Source organism: Cricetulus griseus, chromosome 2 (genome assembly GCF_003668045.3).
Source record: "Cricetulus griseus strain 17A/GY chromosome 2, alternate assembly CriGri-PICRH-1.0, whole genome shotgun sequence".
Lineage (NCBI taxonomy): Eukaryota > Metazoa > Chordata > Mammalia > Rodentia > Cricetidae > Cricetulus > Cricetulus griseus.
The window spans coordinates 361,532,519-361,548,693 of NC_048595.1; the positions used below are offsets into that span (position 1 = coordinate 361,532,519).

The 16,175-nt window shown below is 45.3% G+C and overlaps 1 pseudogene; it reads left to right on the forward strand.

Moving 5' to 3' along the window:
• Positions 1-15,545: 15,545 nt before the first annotated feature.
• On the forward strand, positions 15,546-15,896 carry LOC113833935 (annotated as a pseudogene).
• The last annotated feature ends 279 nt before the right edge of the window (positions 15,897-16,175 follow it).

Below are 16,175 nucleotides of genomic sequence, written 5' to 3' on the forward strand. Positions count from 1 at the left end.
TTCTGGCACTGCGGTATGGTAACCCGGGAAACTGACAATTACCTCTTATTCTCTGAGACCTGAAATAACTCAGAAACGAGGCTGAGGACTCCGAATCAGGTAACCAGGCATTTCTGCTGTGGGTTAAGGAAGCACAGGACTCTTCCCCAAAGCAGTTTTACTGAGGCACACAGTAGGGTCACCTGTCCCCAGCATTCAAACTGCTGGCTTTTCTCTCAGGAGTGCATACACCTCGGGTGAGCCCACTGACTGCCAAACTTCAACTCACTTGTATGTGGGAGGTGGGTGAGCCATTGCTTGTAACTGTTTAATAGAGACACGATCCCACATTCCAAATAAATGTGTCACAAATAAACGTTAACAAACACCTTTATTCATAACCTGAGCTATTTTCATAGTTTGGTTGCACGTCCTTCTTGGCAAAACAGCGTTACTGAGGTTCACAGAATAACTTGTTTCCACACCAGGCTGTTTCCGTACATTTGAATGCTCCCTCCTCCTTTCGTCCTGCGTGGAGGGGACGTGCTAGAATATGGACAACAAGCAAGGGAAATCTGAAGAAACTGGTCAGTATCCCCGGCTAAGGTACACAGACGCCCCTGCGTTTACAATGGGATCATACTCCTCCGCACCCGGGGGGAAGGTGAAAACGCACTTTAGTCCACCAGCACCCAAACTCAGCAACACTCGCTAGCTTGCTCACTTTGCTGCTGCAGTTCCCAACCCCAGGAGGGAGTGTCATTTCGTGCTTAGCCTAGCGAGACATGGCAATTCCATGCGGTTTCCGCAGAATGAATGCACATCCGTTCCATACAGCTGCTATGCTGAAAACGCAAAGTTTTCACAAATTGAACTAGCGCATTAGGTCGTCATCGTCCCACAAATGTGGGACCCGGCATCTGGCCATCTTCATGATCTTCTCAGAGAGGACAAGAGAATAGGGTTGGTGGTGTGGTTTGAGAGTGTCCCACACAGGCAATGCACTGGAAGCTTGGTTCTGTTGTGGAGATGTTGGGAGGCAGATCTGGCCCAGGGGAGTCACACAGGACCCAAGTTAGTTCTAATGCTCTTTTCTTATAAAGAACCGCCAAGCTGTGCTGCTTAGCTGCTGGATGGCTTCCTGTGGTATGACCTGTTTCCTCAAGTGAGTCCCCATCATCGTGACACCATGCACTATTCGGTTCCTAACAGAGCCACACTTATGCTCATGTATGTGCTATGAACCAAATCAAAATGTGTGTGTGTGTGTGTGTGTGTGTGTGTGTGTGTGTGTGTGTGTGTGCCCACTAGCGCTCCTGGTTCTGGAGAGCAACCCAGGCACCACACCCCTGCACTCTACCAACAAGCTGTACCCTCTGCCCATACCTCCTTTCCTTGTATTTGTTTGTTTTGTTATTGTTGTTTTTAGAGGTGTTGGATATCCGGGGCTGACTCCAAAGTCTCTTTATGTGGTGCTGTGCCTCTTGCATGCCAGATAAGCACTCTGCCCACATCTATATCTCTAGCCCCAAATGTCTTTTATTAATAAGTACTCAGCATCAGGTATCTTGTTATAGTATGGGGTGGGGGGCCCGTAAACAGAAGGGTATTGAAAAATAACATCAAAAATCTTTGACACTGTTTCTTTTTCTTTTAGCTTTTTATTTTTTATATATTTGAATTACAAACAAGATTGAATTACATGACAATCCCAGTTCCCTTCTCCCTCCCTTCCTCCTCTACCACCCCCCAACTAAAATCCTACCTGTCATATGTCCTTTCTTCTAATCTACACCTGCTTCCTTGTGACCTCTGCATCCTTCCTTTTCTTCCCTTCTCACTCTCGTAGCTTCCTCCCACTCTTCCCATGCTCTCAATTTGCTCAGGGGATGGTGACCCTTTCCCCTTCTCCAGGGGACAAAGTTTGTCTCTTTTAGGGTCCTCCTTCTTTACTAGTTTCTCTGGCAGTGTGGATTATAGGCTGGTAGTCCCTTACTATATGTGTAAAATCCACATATGAGTGAGTACATATCATGTTTGTCTTTTTGTGATTGGGTTACCTCGCTCAGGATGGTTTCTTCGAGTTCCATCCATTTTCCTGCAAATTTCAAGATTCCATTGTTTTTTTTTCTGCTGAGTAGTACTCCATTGTGTAAATGTACCACATTTTCTCCATCCATTCTTCAGTTGAGGGGCATCTAGGCTGCTTCCAGTTTCTGGCTATTACAAATAACGCTGCTATGAACATCATTGAACAGATGTCCTTGTTGTATGAATGTGCTTCTTTTGGGTATATGCCTAAAAGTGGAATTGCTGGATCTTGTGGTAGACTGATTCCCATTTTCTTGAAAAGTCGCCATACTGATTTCCAAAGTGGCTGTACAAGTTGGCACTCCCACCAGCAGTGGAGGAGTGTTCCCCTTTATCCACATCCTCTCCAGCATAAACTGTCATTGGTGTTTTTTATTTTAGTCATTCTGACAGCAGTAAGATGGTATCTCAGACACTGTTTCTTGTCATATATGGATTCATGCAAAAAGGATGGATTATTTTAGTATATGTTGTGTAATTATGCTAGAAATTCTTGATTTAAATAATACTTGAGTCAAAATATTTTAAGAATTTTTTGTGTTTACAGTTTGTGTTTCCTGAAGACACACATACGTCCTCAGCAGCAAGTAAGATCGGACAGAGCTGGAACGTAAGATCAGACACCTGCAATGTGCAGAAGGTTCTGCTTCATTCAGCTTTTTTCAGCACCAAGTTTTACACTCTGAAAATCTGCATTCCAACAACTGTCAAAGTCCCTTGGAGAGGCATCAGACAGAAAACTGAAACAGGTGTTTAGCCAGTCCAGATTTTCAATCAAATAATGACTTGATCAATTATCTTACCACAGGAAACTTTGGGTCTTGCAAAGGTTGGATCAACTCCTCTTTCCTTTCTGTTATTTAGGATGAAAAAAAAAATAAAGGAAACTGAGCATTGAATTTGTTCAGGCAACAAAGCCCAGAGATTTTTGGAAAAGAGGACTTGGGATATGGCTTAGTGGAGAAGGGCTTGCTGAGCATGGCAAGGGCATAGATCTGAACCCCAGCAGTACGATTACCATACACACACACACACACACACACACACAGAGAGAGAGAGAGAGAGAGAGAGAGAGGGTGGGGGGAGGGAGACAGAGACAACAAGAGCTAGAGACACAGAGACATTGAGAATGATCATCAAGAAGGGAAAAGAAAGACTAGAGAGCAGTTGAAAGTTTCCCTTTCTCCCCAAGTTTTGCCATTGCTAGGAGTAACCAAAGAACAGCCAGAAGATATTAGGTAGTCCATAAGCATTTTTCCTGGTTGACCATTGCTGGGACCCACAGGCCAGGAAGGCAAGAGACTAGACACAGTTGTGGGGACTTCAGTGGTGGGGACGAAATTACTGTAGTCATTGTTGCAATTTTAAAAAACTGGCATGAGAGAGAAAGATGCTATGTGACAGGGTTCAAGCAGAGGGGTTTTTTATTAGGGAAAGGGACCATAAAAAGGGAAAGGGGAGTGGAGAGATCAGCCTCCAGGACAGGAGCTGTGAGAGAAAGGAAAGAGGGGCAGAGAGAGAGAGAGAGAAAAAACAGAGAGAGGGAGGGGGGATAGGAGGTGGGCAGGGCCCTTTTAAAAGGGAACATAGTGAATATACACAGGTGGTGCTCTTAGTGGCTGCAGCTGAGGGCATATCCTGTCAGAACCTCAAGGACAGGCCAGTATAGATGCCTGAATACTAACAGTTTTGGGAACTGTTACAGTTAACTGCACAGAGGAGCTCCACAAAATGCTGTGGTCCCTGGATAATGTATTGTAGGGGAAAGTGTGGTTTTCTTAGGTCTTAAAGATTATCATAAAAGCTAGTGTTTTTAAAGTGATGTGAACATTCTTCAAACAAATGACCAAATAAGAAGAGGAAGAGAAGGGAGAGGGAGAAAGGAAGGACACACATGCATACTACACACACACTACACAAAAACACACATACTATGCACACACACTTTACACACATACACACTACACACATACACATACTATACACGCACATACACACACTACACATACACACACACTACACATATGCACATACTATACACACACATACACACACTACACATACACACACACTACACACACACACACACACACACACACACACACACACACACACACACCAATAGATTTTTGGTTGACTATGCAACAGAAGTTCTGAAGTGCTGGGCTTTACAGACAGTGAGGAAAACCAAAAGGAAATGCTCATCTCTAGTCCACACTGCCCCAGGCATGGTACTCTCCTTAAAAACTGCCCAGGAATTGATATAAAGCCTGGATTGTGTTAACCAATTGTATGGGCAGCTATCAGTCCCCCATAACCGGCCTTGCTGAGCAGGGCTCTGAAAGCCAATCAAAGAGCACTGATCCATAGACAGTTGTTAAACGGCAATAAACATCTTTACCTACCACATGAGGCATGAGGCAGGTGCCCTGTTCAGGGACTATGAGAAAAAAAAAAAAAAAGGCAGACAGCTGGCAACTCCTGAATGTGATTTTTCAGTAAACCATATTATATCAGACAACTACACCCTTATTAACATATTCAGGTCCCACGATTAGCCAGGAATATTGGGAATTGTTACTAAAATGATCTTTTATGCATGTTTCCAGCTTCAAAACTTAAAAAAAAAACAATGTTCTTTAAATAAATTGTGTTGGGGGGAAAGCCCTTTCATTGAATGCCTATGTAGGATGGATGTGGGGGCTCATTTCCAGCTGGAATCTTACTTTGGAGTTCAACAGCCTCTCCCCAATTTCCCTAATATCCCATCTGTGCTAGGAAGTATCTCCAATGAGAATTTCCGAAGTTTGGCTTTCTGCAACAGACAATTTCCAGAAGGTCACACTGGGAAGTCCCCTTTGTGGCCTGCTGAGAATGTCTGTTGACCTTTGCCCCTTCCTCAGCCTAACTAGATTTTCATTTGGGTTCACACCCTCCTCCCTGGGGAGCCCAGGCAGGGCTGGGACTCCAGATGATCCTTGGCAATAAACCCGGTGTCCAATGCAGTCACACTTTCTACCCAGGCCTTGTAAACAAGTCCACCCTTTCCCACTGTATGAGGAGGGCAAAGGGAAGAGGCTGTGACTCTACCAGACCTCAGAGGGAGAAGGGCTTGGGATAGGATCGTCTGTACAAAAGGAATAGTAGAGTGACCAGCCGGGCTGGCAGGTCTCTGCAGCAGCCTGCCTGGAGATTTGATAGAGCCTCTGGGGTTCTGCTCCCTGGGCCAGGGACCCCTTTGTCATTCATGCCAGATTAGGTTTAGAATTATTTGCCACTCAGAGAATCCATGTGAAACAAAAATAAAGAATTAAAAAAAATGAATTTTGCTGAATCTGAATTTGGTGCCAGGAGGTGGGTGTGTCCCAACAATAAATGCTAAATGCTAAAACCCCTTGACTAGCAATGGTGGCTTCCTTTAGCTTCCTGTTCTTTCCAAATAGTAATGGACCCTGAACTTGGAGTCTTGTGAACTAGTCAAGAGCTTACACTGAGTACATCAGTAGTATCTTTTTATTTTCAGACACATCTAAGATGTGCAGTCTTGACCCAGCTATGTAGCTAGCTACACCCCCATCCTCCTGCCTCAGCATCCAGAATAGCTAGAATTACATGTGTGTGCCATCAGGCCTGGCTCCTCTTCAGAAACTGGCATATTTGGTTCTTGCAACACAGTTAACTAAACTCCCTCCAAGTATATCATAGGAAACAGGCCATATGTGCACTGGGATAGCTTTATGGGATTTGGTAGGAAATGTTCTAGAATATGCTGGGTAATTCTTGAGGTTTTTTTTTTTTGTTTTGTTAAAAAGAAGAAGAGAAAGAAGAACCAGCTTGGGCTGGAGGTGGTGTTAATCCCTCTGATGGAGAATAAGGCCACTGCCACAGTTTAAAGCCAAGTTCGAAGCAAGGTTTCGTTAAATACTGGCCCAGGGTCCGTATTTAAATACTGTATTTAATACAGTATTTAATACCCAGGGTCCCAGAAAAATGGCCCCGACTCATTTCCCATTAGGTCCAATCAGGGGCAAGCATACATCCTGAATTACCTCCAGCCTACATCCAGTCATGGGCAAGCATACATCCGGACGTATTTCCTGCCTGTGAACCTCCCGCCCACATGTGGTCAAGCACATTTGGTGCAGCTGGGTCAAACAAACTTGTTCAGGGGAGTGAAACCTTGTGACTTGTTATCTCCCATAAACAACAGCCTCCTGCATTTCAAGAACTATCTGTCCTTGGGCTAGGGGCTTTCAGATCAGAGGCATTTTTGTTTCATGGATCTCTTAGGCGTAGTAATTAGAACTTAAAATGTAAAATTTGGCTCTCAAAGTGGTCCAAGTAAAATGAGCCAGCCATGATCTCTGTTCGCCATAATTGAGGTATGGCTGGTACATCTTACTGTGGAGGACTGTTCTCACTTCCCTTTGAAGTGAGAACACTTCCTAGACACCACTCCATTTTCACCTCATATGCTGCTCCACGCCCAAGGGACGTGGATCCATTCCACACCAAGTGAGGATCAACTCACTGTGGGTGAAAAGAATTGAAAATTAAACTTCCTTTTCAGACTTAAATAGGTGTGTTTTCAATCCAAATAGCCACAGAGGTTAAGTAGCTAGTGAGAACTTGAGGGAAAGGGGCTCTTCCAAGGAAGAGAAAAAATAGAATATGGTGTTATAAAGAGATAAAGGGGAGCCGGGCGTTGGTGGTGCATGTCTTTAATCCCAGCACTCGGGAGGCAGAGGCAGGTGGATCTCTGTGAGTTCGAAACCAGCCTGGTCTCCAGAGCTAGTTCCAGGACAGCCTCCAAAGCCACAGAGAAACCCTGTCTCGAAAAACAAAAAACAAAAAACAAAAAAAGAGATAAAGGGGAAACTAGAATATGAGGATAAATAGGAAAATAGTGGAAGAGAAGGATATATGGAGAGGGACAACTTCCACTAAAGGCCATTTGGAAGACCATGTAGAAGCTTCCTAAAATATATGCAAATATGAAAGGAATTTAAATGAGGTCCACATATATTGAGGGATACAATGTCCCAACTAGACATCTTATAACACCAAATAAAACCTCCAGCACCAGAAATGGATTACATCTTTTTGAGTCATTGACCAAAAGGGTCCCTCAGATACCCCCACCAAACAGCACAGGCTACTGACCAAGCTATTGGTTACTCTCTATAGCTTGATGGTGAGACCATATGGCTGAAGATTCCACTTAAGTCATTGAACATGAGAAACTGAGCTGAGGTCCATCTAGAAGCATCACTCCTAACAGCCAGCATTCATGGTGCTGGAAGGCGCTTTGCAAGCATCCAGAGGAGAAAAGTCATCATTCATATCACCCAGCTACAAACCCTATGACATACAATAGAGACCTGCCTGCAAGATAGACTGGTGTAATGGTGGTGCACATGGTATGGAAGTAAACAACCACTTTTAAAAAATTGAAATTAATGCCCACTCCATGAGATGGAACCCATACCTGGCACCGGGAAAATGGCTGAGAACCTGAGACTACATAGTTTATGGTCCCTAGAGGAAGGCCTACTGCTATTGTTCTGCTAAAGGAGCACAGCAACAAAATGAACCCTAGTGACATATGGCTATACCCATAGATCTGAGCATCACTCGACCCTCTTTAGAGAAACTTCTTGTTGGAGTAGGTGGAACTAATACAGAAGCCCACACACCTGGATGATGTACGGGGAGTGAGAGACTTTCGGAGCACTCACCCTAAGTGGGATGTCTTTAGCAAATCACTCCCACTACATGGAAGAAGGGGCAGGAAGCTTGCAAGAGCCAGAGTTGATGGGTGGACTCCAAGGAGACAGTGCCTTCTGGAAAGAACAGGACTGGTGTGTAAATGAACTCACAGGGACTGTGGCAGCATGCACATGTCCTCCTGCACAGATTCACGCCAGACAGGGTCCCTGCACTGAAAAGGGGAAGTGGACACAAAGTCCTAACTAAGAAGCTATTTGAAATAGCTTGTTACCTGCTGGCAAAGGAAAGATCCGGTGGACAATCACTGGATATATGAACGACCATCCAGGACAGGCCCCACGCACAGGAGTAGTGACAGAACACAAAACGAAATCCATGGCTTTTTTGTGCATGTTTTGTTTGGGTATTTTTTCTTGTGGGGTTTTTTTTTTTTTTTAAGAGAACCTTTCTTTTTTTTAAAAAAAGATTTATTTATTTATTATTATGTATATAGTGTTCCATCTGTATGTATGCCTGCAGGCCAAAAGAGGGCACCAGATCACATTACAGATGGTTGTGAACTACCATGTGGTCGCTGGGAATTGTACTCAGGAAGAGCAAGCAGTCAGTGCTCTTAACCTCTGAGCTATCTCTCCAGTCCGTGGGGGTTTGTTTTGATTTTTGTGTTTTGGTTTTTGTTCTTTCGGGGTTTGGGGAGAGATGAAGAACATGACATTGGGTGGGGAGGGAGGTGGGGAGGATCTGAGGAGTTAGGGAGGGGAAAGAATGTGATCAAAATATATTGCCCTGAAAAAATGATTAAAAATATTGTGTCTGGGGACTGGAGAGAGGGCTCAGTGGTTAAGAACATTGTCTGTTCTTCCAGAGGACCAGGGTTCAATTCCAAGTACCCACATGGCAGTCCACAGCTGTCTCTAACTCCAATTCTAAAGGATCTGAACACTCATACAGACATACATGCAGGCAAAACACTGATCAATGCTCATAAAATAAAAATAGATTATTTTAAAAATAATATTGTGCCTGCACTGAGTACACAGAGACCTTGTTCCCTAAACAATGAAGTGCAGTCACTGTGACTTTGTAGTATGTCTTGTAAATCATCTAAAGGTGATTTGAGTTCTCTGAGAGGATATGCAGAGGTTACATGCAAATGCTGCACTTTTTGTTTGTTTGTTTTTAGAGATAGCGTCTTACTCATAAGCCCAGGCTGGCCTACAACTCCCTCTGTCTCAGCTTCCTAGAGTTTTGTTTTGTTTTGTTTTGTTTTTTTGCCTTATAATTTTTCTTCTTTTATTTTTTATTTGATTATTCTTTTTTTCCATTCATTTATTTAGTTCATAAATAAAGTCATGCACAATTATGATACAGAATACAGTATGTTCACAATGGCATGGCTAAATTAAACCAATTAACATGTTATATCACACATATTCATCATTTTTGTTTTGAGAACACTTAAAGCATACTATCTTACAACTTTTAAAATATAGCATATTGTTATCAACCATATTTATCATGCTCTCACTAGACCTCAAGACTTCAGAGAGTCCATGCCTCTTGTCCAACTGCAGTTTTATATCCTTAAACCAATCATTTCCCCATTGTTAAAAGACCCACATTGAAGCCTAATAGCCACATTTCTGCTCTCTGTTCCCATAAGTTCATCATTTCTAGGCTACACATAAAATTGATAGAGTTTAGTTTTGCTTTGAGACAGGATATTTTCAATCCTCCTGCATCAGTCTCCCAAGGCCTGATGAATATGTGTGATATAACATGTTAATTGGTTTAATTTAGCCATGCCATTGTGAACATACTGTATTCTGTATCATAATTGTGCATGACTTTATTTATGAACTAAATAAATGAATGGAAAAAAAGAATAATCAAATAAAAAAATAAAAGAAGAAAAATTATAAGGCAAAAAAAAAAAGGCCCAGCTTGTTGGTACACCTTTACTCATGACATCATTTGTTTCACAATTTTAAATATCATTAAAGGAGAGCACGTGGTATATTGTGTGTGGAGGGGCTGAGGGAAGGGTGGTGGTAAGGTGGTGGTAAGAAGTCTGAGATCGTCCTACTGGAGACTCTAGAAGTAGAGGAGCTAAAGTCACTTGGATGCCCTAGGTGCCCAACCAAGAATAACCAGAACATCAATGCCTGATAAAGGAAGCAAAGAAAATTTGATTTGTGGGGAAAGAAAAGTCGCCTTAATTTTCATGGAATTTGTCTATTCTGGAAGGAATGAATAATTGAACTAAATTCGACTCATCTGCACCTTCCCATCATGCCGCTTCTGCCAATGATGAAGCATAGGCCTCACCTCTCAGCAGCCCCAGGGAGCACCACATGCTCAGGGGAGCATGACACTTCTGGGAGTACCACACACTCCTCCAGGGAGTATCACACACTCTAGGGAGCAACACACTCTGAGGAGCACCACACGCTCCGGGGAACACCACACATGTTTCAGACCTTATCTCACTGGTCCTGATCCTATGGCCAGGTACTGTGCCCACCTTAGCCCGCCTTCCAAAAGTGATTGCAACACCAGCGAGCATGATGCTGAGTCTCCCTACTGTCTGTATTTAAATGTTGTATGTGGATATGTATGGCAGGTTCTGGGTTGCAGACAACAAAACTCCCACTGCAGTCAACTGAAGCAGAAAATATGGTTATTATGATGAGGCCGAAGAGCTTGCAGAATGTCCCTGGAGCTCCTGGCTCATAGGCTGACCATCCCAACGCTTACTGCTGGAGATTTTTAAGTGTGTGTGTGTGTGTGTGTGTGTGCCGGTGAGTGACAGATCCCATTTGTGGAACTCTGGTGTGCCCAGGGCTCTCCCAGCCCCTGCTGTGCACTTGGACGATGTTTTCATTTCTATTCCTACCTCATGAACCCTCAAATCCAAGATGCTGGCAGCAAAGCCCTTCCCTGGCTGGCCAGAGTTCCCCATGCCAGTGCTCATAGCTCACCACATGAGGTCTCTAGCTTGGGAGCCCACCCACCCCTGGCTGACTGAGCCAAGCAGCAGGGTCTGGCAATGGTGAAGGTTCTGTGGGACGAGGCTGTGGACACTGCAAGAAGCAGAGGAGCTGATGACACATGGTCTCAGGGAGGTTGCAGAGTCACCTTGGGGCGTGAAGATGATGGGCTCCTCAGCACATGGAGTACAGCGCAGTCTTGACTGCGAGTGCCTCAACCCCAGGGCACATCCCCGTGAGATCTTCCTGGGGAAGTGACAAACAACATTCTTCCTGTTTAAACTATATATGCTTTATAAAACCACCGCAAGCTTATTGTCAAATGTGTCCTGCTCCGGGTTGAAATTTACTGGGCTATTTTTAAATGAACGTTTGTTAGTGTAAGGGATAGAGCGTCCAGAGTGATCCTACAGTGATGCTTGCAGCGACTCATTGGAAGGAGACCGACATAAAATAATAAGGAAGATCATTAATTAAGCCTCAGAGCAACGGAGCCCTGGCTGGGGTTGCTCTCACATCTGCCTAAGACTCAGCCATCAGTCATCCCTCCGCCTGCTGCAGCCCTGCATGTGGGAGGCGTAGGAACTTCTATTTGTTCCTTTTCCACCTTGTACAGCATGTTCTTCTAGCAAGAAGTTGATTCCCATCTTAGCACCAGGGTGTCCTAGATGATGTGTGTAGCCCAGAGTCATCCCAGGGGCATACGGCACCTGCAGATGCCACCACCAAGGTCAGAGGCCCAGAAATCACAGAGAAAAGAGACTGATTGCTCACAGAGGTGCCAGGGGCCCAAACACTCACAGTTCATCCAAAGGAGTTGGTGCCTGCTGTATAGTCAGTCACACACTCACACGTGCACACACATGTGTTCTCAAACCCTTGTTCTACACTTCTCAAACATGTACATTCAGCCACACTTGTACACCCATGTTCTTACACACACACACACACACACACACACACACACACACTCACGCACACACTGGACACATTCATACTCTGACACAGTCCTGCATATAAGACCCCAGGAGAAAGGAATGTGTATATGAGAGAGACAGAGACACAAAACAGAGAGACAAGAGACACACAGAGTGAGTGCATATTAGAGTATGATTGTGTGCATGAGTGTTCCTAGAATTGTGGCCATATTTATATGAGAGAGAAGGCTGTGAGAATGTGGGTGGCTGTAACAGTGAGTGTGGGACTCATAGTTAACATAGGGAACGCTACGATGGCCCTGTACAGAGCAGGTGCCGGATTATGTAAGACATTATGTAAAAAAAGACAAGGGAAGAAACCCTGGCAAAGATGGCTGTGCCCTGCTTTCTGCTCCTTGTAGCACATGAACCAGGCAGTGATTGACAAGAGACTACATCCCTTCAGAATATTGCAATGCCAGGCCCTCACAGAGCGCCTCGGCAAAGGCAATTCAGGCTGTCGGGGCTTAGGAGAACACGGTGAGTGACACGTGGGTTTTGCTGATTAATGTTTTATCTGAAATCAGAAGCAGACCTCCTCGTTTTGGTTAAGAATGCCAGTTCCCAGAAGGTTCTGTGAAACACATTTTGGGAAGCTGAAATGAATGGAAATTAAGATGTCACCTGGGGTAGAGAGCTCAGAGGCCAAGAGCTCATATTGCTCTTGCAGAGGATCCAAGTTCAGTTCCCAACACCCACATCAGGCAGCTCACAACCACCAGCTTAGGGGGTGCAATCCCCTCTGCTAGCCTCTAGGGGCAACCACACTTGTGTGCACATTTGTTTGTACAGACACACATGCACACACATAATTAAAAGGGGGTGTCACCTCTCCGTGGAAATTCCTCCAGCCAGAAGGAGATTAGCTCAAAAGCACATGTTCAGATGTTAGGTTGGGGTCAGCCTCAATTAAAGCTGGAAAACAAAATTATAATGACATCAGGCTGGGGCACACAAATGTATTTAAACTTAAGAAATAAAAAGTCTGGAGGATGGAAATGAACATAGTATAGTATCGTGTGACACTACAGAGTGTGCAAAGCATGGAATTAACTGTACTTTAGTGTAAGAGACCAGAAGAGTAGGCTGTCACAAGACAGCCTTTTCACAGAGCCAAACATCTCACTTTGGTCATGCCCACCACCTCCATGAAGACTGGATTAAGGATGCCTTTGCTAATGGACAGCCTGACACTAACTTTGGTTCCTAAGACCAAATATCAGAAGACAAAGGTCTGCCTGTGCTGGAATGTCCCTGGTGTTACCAATTCCTGCCCCCACCCTATAACAGGGACCCTCATGAGCCTATGTCAGAGAGGAACAGAAGCAGCCTCAGGTCTCAGGAGGGCCATCAGAGGCTGTTTTGCCCAGCCTAGTGGTTCCCTACCGAGTCAAGTGGTGATATATGATCACGGTTGTGGCTCTTCTGAGCTCTGGCTTCTCTCTCTGCCATCCTGGGTGTGTTTCATAATTGCTCAAAGAAGCCACACAGCAGATATTATGTGCCCAACAAACATCCTAGGATTTATTACTGAGCTTACAGGGGTCTCTTCACAGCTAGCAGCCTTCCAGATAGGAATGCTAACCTTACATGCTAAGTAGCCTATGATGGATAGGAAAAGAGAAAACACAGTTTGGGGGTTAAATCTACAAAATACAAAATAAAATAAAACAAAACAAAATATGTTTCTTCAGAGGACACGGAAGTAGCTCAGTCAAGACCAGGGCTCAAGCCACCTGTTGGCCCTGGAGCTGAAGCAAACAGAGTTCCCCAGAAAGTCTGACATTTATGTCCCTCCAAAGTCCATGTGATGCTCTGATGGACAGACATAAATTCCCTTCCAGTCAGCTTTATATGCCCTTTCTCTGACACTGAGAGGAGACATCTATGATGTCCCAGGTTCTCTCTCTCAGGGGGTTGAAAGTCATAGATTGATAAAATTTCACTGGCAGGAATTCAGGGTGATTTTCTCAGGGTCCCACTATAGAGCCCCGCTCACTGTGACTCTTTTCCTACAAAGCTTAAAGATTTTCATACATGCCAATGTTCCCGGTGAGGACATCACACTAGGGACAGCCCTCCTTCCACTTGACACTTCCTTGCTACCCCCATTCAAGCCCTTTCCAACTTCCTCCCATGCTTCTGGGTCCCCAGATTCCCAGAAGGACAAGTAAGGTGCTGGCCTTGGCTTGAGAGGCCTGAGTGTGTCACCCCTGACCCCTCCATCCAGAGCTTCTGTGGCAGGGACATCATTGAAGGCATGGAGGGTTCAGGGAAGGTGTTGGGAGGATCTTTAGAGAGAAAAAGGTGAGGAGAGAGACAAATCCCTCTGACTTCATCCTTTCTGTGTGTGGGATGCATTTCTAAAATGGCTTGCAGATCCCAAAGCCTCCTTGCTTTTTATAGCGCATCAGTCCTGGTCCCAAATTAGCAACCCCTAATCTCCCTCCGCTCTAGTTCTGAGGGGACACTAAGCAGCCAGAGAGGAGGCCTCTCCTCTGCACGCTGAGATTATCCTGCCAGGGTGGGAGGCTGCTCATGTGGGAACTGCACAGGTGGTGAGCTGCAGGGGAGGCTGGTGTCCAGTGAGGATCATGGAGGCTGGGAAGCAAGGGGACTGGGGAGTGACTGCCATGGGGACTGTGCTGCTCCACACCCAGGCACTGGGACTAACCATGCTGTGGTTCTGTGGCACTTTCCTCAGCTGCCCCAGGAAGAGGCTGCTGAGTTGGCCTGGACCCTTCAGCCCCGGTTTCTGTTCTTGGTCCCTGTGTGATGAGTTGGGAGACCCTGTTTTAAAATAAACAAACAGCTAACTAAACCCAGCCAGAACAGAATCGTGCTCCAAGTGCTGGACACTGTCCCTGCCCTGCTCTGTGGCAGCTCCTTAGCTCCTTCACAACACCCTTGTCTAGACAATCTATTTGAGCTGGGAGCACCAAGCAGAGGTTCCTGGCCTTGACTTGATGCATCCATGCCCTGCAGATGCCAGAACAAAATACCACAAGCTGGTGACTTGGAAACAGCCAACTTATGATCTCTGGGTAGTGGACACCAGAATCCCAAATGGCAGTGACACTGGACCCTGAAGAATTGCAGTGGGAAGACCCGATCCCTGGCCTCCTTCCACAAGGCTGGCCACAGTGTCACACCTGTGTTCCCTGTGGACACACCAACCAGGTTGTTGTCATCCCTGCCCTTGCCATCATAGACCCTTTCTCTCTATTCGTTGGTAGCTTTACCTGGATGTCTTCAAGACATGTCTTAACGTCACTAGTCATACTGTGTTAGAGGCCACCCTGGTCCAGTGTAACATTTTAACCAAAGACCCTCTTCCAAATGACTTCAGTTACAAGTGACCAGGAAATTGGGCTATTCAATGCCATACAAACAGTAACAGTCACATCTCAGGCCCACACAAGAAATCTACCAGATTTCTTCTCTCTATGTCTGGGCAGCATAAGCCCAGACAGCACCTCCCTTTCTGGCAGCAAGAAGAGAAAAGGTAGTGAAAACTGAGCCACACAAAGGTGAAGACCAACTGGCCCTTTGCAGCGCCCTCTGGGGTGTACTATCTGAGGAAACCTCCTTTCCCTGCCTCACCAGGAGACAGCTGCCCCTTCCAGAATGCTTGTCTTTATCATTTCACTTATTTCTTTGATAAGGGGTCTCACCATGTAGTCCCAGTTATTCTTGGCTCATGATGCTCCTGCCTCAGCCCCTTGAGCACTGGGATTACAAAACTGTAAGGTACTTGGAGTCAGAAGTAGCCACTGGGATGGCTGTGTTTCTCATGACCCGGCACACAAGGCCACAGCCTTCACAGACACGGAGGATTCCAGCATCATGTCAAGCTGCAGCGCGTCGTCAAGGCCATCCTCAAGTGGTCACGGATAAACAATGGCTGTCCAAGGATGACCAGTTTCTTGATGACAGGAAACCTCCGGGGGAGGTGACTTCACCAGCCAACCAGCATTGCCACAGTCCCCAGCCACAATGGGGCTGGGGTCTGAGCAGATGACACCTTCAAAGCCCACACACAGAGCCCTCCTCCCGCCTTCCAGAGCTTCTAGATGGGAAGAAGCCTCAGGATTCTGGAGCTCATGCCAGTGAACAAGCTGTGCAGTGAGGCCTAGGCCCATTCTTTGAGGCCCATTCCCCTAATACAAACGTATTTGGCTGTTAAAACAAATAGACAAATCTGTGTCACCATGGATTAAACTGAGTGTCATTATGGGATGCATAGTACACTACCTGGAAGACTTTTCAAGCTCATGAGGGGGCCTGGTTCTGCCACTGTCAACACTTTAATGAATTCATTGTCTATATACAAACTTTGAAACATTTTTTCACACCTCAAACTGGATTAATCCTATTGTCACCTATCACACGTTGAGATTAGAAGCAT